Below are 3412 nucleotides of genomic sequence, written 5' to 3'. Positions count from 1 at the left end.
CGATATGGGATGGAGGAAGTATCGTGTTATGTATGAGGACGGCATCATCTCCGTGGTCTCCAATGTCCTCTTTGATGAGCCTAGTGACGGTCAGCGGCATAATGCCAGGGATTCCGTTGATGGGTCCGATGCCGACGAGGGTTGCCCACTAGTTTGCCTGGTGAGCGGTCGCTGCCTAGGGCTGGCGAATGGACACAAGACAATACCGTGAGCGAGGGATCGCCGCATTTGGGTGGCGAGGGGGCGCTGGCTGGGGTTGAACTTTCCAGCAGTGCTCGTGTGCCTGGTAATACACCCTCATGTGAAAATGCTGGGGGCTCGGTAATCAGATAGGGAATGCAAACGTCCTGGCGAGTGGTGACGGAGTGTACCTGGTCGTAGTGCTACAGGCCGAGTCATTGCTGCAGTATCTGCTGGGATTCAGAGCCTAACGTTTATGCCGAAGCCATCTCAGGCCCACATGCAGACGACGTGAGTGCCGTAAAAAACGTTTGTATCCAGTCGACCCAACTGGACAGCGTGGATTGCAGCAGACGATCAATTGCTGCAACTACAAACAGACGGGCCGTATAGCTCGGAGTTGCATAGAGCCGCAGCCTAACGTGCAGGGAAGAAAGGGAGGTGGTCTTGGCGACCACACGTGGCAGGTGGGGTAGCATGCCTCAACAGACAGGCGGTGGCGGCAGTGCAGTGATGCCGTGCATATTTTTGCTGCAAGATACGAACCACTATAAGTTGTCTGACTCCGAAGCGGCTAGTATTGGTGTACCTGAGTCAGGGCCTTTGCCAGCGGCAAGCCAGCGCAGGAGTTCAGAAGTAGAGGGCAGGGAGCATGAGGATATATTATTGCCCTCGGAGTGGTGGTGTGGTGATACAGGATAGGAGGTCGCATTTAACGTGGCTGTCACTGATCCGAACCCTGCTGCGCTTTTGCTGAGTAAGCCATTTGAGGTGCAAATGCAAACGAGAGGCGCAGAGTGTGTTGGGCGGTCCTATCCCAACGTAGATAGGTGGTAGTTACGCGATGGATCTGCCGTGATAGGCGATGCCTCGGACGTGCCTCGACCTTGCCTCGGCCGTGCCTCGACCTTGCCTCGGCCGTGCCTCGACCTTGCCTCGGCTGTGCCTCGGCCGTGCCTCGGGTATCTCGGCCGCGTATCTCTGACGTGTCCTCAGGTCCAGGGATGGTGGACGACTGTACGATACTTCCGTTGGTATCGGTACATAAGACCAGAGTGGTGCATGTCTTTCTATCTCATCTTCGGATGGATCGGTATTCCTTCATAGGAATCTCCTAAAGTCTTCTTGCCGTTCACCACTAACCCACAGACTGTAACCCTTATATCGCGACCAGTCGCCTTGCCTTCATATTCTTAACAGGTTATGAGCCCTGGCTCACGCTAGTAGCTTACATAGCTAGCGTGAAGAAGGCATAGGACGCCTGCAAGCAATTACAGTCGGACTTGTTTGGGAGTAGGACACGTTATCAGCGATTCTGAGCGGGCACACACTTTGCTTGTTGGTTTGCCCAGCCGCTTCAGCATGGTAACGACATCCCTACTGGTGCGTGACGGTGATTCGGACATGGCTATCGTCACCTCGAAGTTCTTGACTATCGAGATGGCAAGCGGTGGGTCTGATACGCCTACCGAGTCGGCGACTTTTGCTTCTGTCGGCAGTTTTTCGTTTGGCGTCTCTGGTTCTGGTCTTGGGAAACGTGGCGCGGCCAGCAGCAGTTCTAGCGTTCCTCTCAAAGAGGTGATTTGCTTCTATTTCAGCAAGCCTGGGCCCGGTGGGTCTGGCAAGGGATTGGGATTCCCGAGGCAGGTTGTGTTTGTATCTTACAACAGTAAGCGTCTGAGGGATCCCGGTCGGATACTGGAGTGGAGGACAGTATCATGTGATGTACAAGGACGGCATCATCGCCGTGGTCTCCAACGTCCGCTTTGACGAGTCTAGTGCCCGGCGGCATAATGCTAGGGATTCTGATGATGGGTCCGATGCCGACGAGGGTTGCACGCTAGTTTGCTTGGTGAGGGGCCGCTGTCTAAGGCTGGCGAATGGACATCAGGCAATACCGTCAGCGAGGGATCGCCGCCTTTGTGTGGCGAGGGGGCGCTGGCTGGGGCTGGACCTCCCAGAAGTGTGCATGAGCAAGGAAATACACACCCTGATGTGGAAATGCTGGGGGCTCGGTATTCAGTTAGAGAATGCAAACGTCCTGGCGAGTGGTGATGAAATGAACGCAGTCTTACTCTTACAGGCCGAGTCAATGCTGCAATCTGCTTGGACTAACGTTTATGCTGAAGCCATCTCAGGCCCACATGCAGACGACTGACGGCCGTGAGTGCCGCGAAAAATTTGTATCCAGTCGACCCAACTGGACAGCGTGGATTGCAGCAGGCGATCATTTGCTGCAACTACAAACAGACGGGCCGTATAGCTCGGAGTTGCAGAGAGAGCCGCAGCGTAACGTGTTGGGAAGGAGTGGAGGTGGTCTTGGCTTCCACACGTGGCAGGTGGGGTAGCATGCCTCAACAGACAGGCGGTAGCTGCAGTGCAGTGATGCCGTGTATTTGTTTTGCTGCAAGATAAGAACCACTAGCTATTGTCTGACTCCGAAGCGGCTAGTATTGGTGTACCTGAGTCAGGGCCTCTGCCAAGCTCTGGTAGACTTAAGAAACACAGTCGGCTAGGCACCACTGTCACCTGTGGATGGTGAAGGAATGCCGGATGAAGCCGGAACATCCAGTGGTGCACGCCAGCGCAGGAGTACAGAGGGCAGGGAACATGAGGATACAGTATGGCCTTCGGAGTGGTGATGCAGGAAGGAGGATAGGAGGTCGCATGTATGTGGCTGTCACTGATCCGAACTCTATTGAAGAATTGGCGACGGTGACGGCTAACGCTGATTGTTATTCCGGAAGGATTGCCGGTGGCGAAGATATTTAGCACGATAAACTGTTACAAGTAATGTAAAGAGTATTGTTAGCGTTCGGCAGGACTTGAGGAGATTCCTGGTAGGAATACCGATCGTTGTGAGATAAACTAATAGGCGCAGTCACCGCCCTAAATACCGGCGCTAGCGGAAAACTCGTACATTCCGCGATCTAACTGCACGTACATTCCGCGATCTCACTGCGCCGTCCAGACGGTGCCCTAATGTCTATCACTTAGCTACCGGATATGCATCGGTAGCCCCATAAGGTTCTGAGGTAAGTCTTCCCCATTAGTTAGGCGCAGACCCGGGGTCAAATCCCCTGGTCGACAACCACACGAGTTGGGAGAGGACCGTTTCCTCAATACGCCCCCTCGGGCTGTATCCCAACGAGTACCAGGTTCATCTGCACACTTCACACAAGGCCCATAGCATCTCGGCAACGTTTGAACTTCACCTCGCCCAGAGCCTTAG

This window comes from Volvox carteri (assembly GCF_000143455.1).
Source record: "Volvox carteri f. nagariensis unplaced genomic scaffold VOLCAscaffold_143, whole genome shotgun sequence".
Lineage (NCBI taxonomy): Eukaryota > Viridiplantae > Chlorophyta > Chlorophyceae > Chlamydomonadales > Volvocaceae > Volvox > Volvox carteri.
This window is presented reverse-complemented; position numbering follows the sequence as displayed.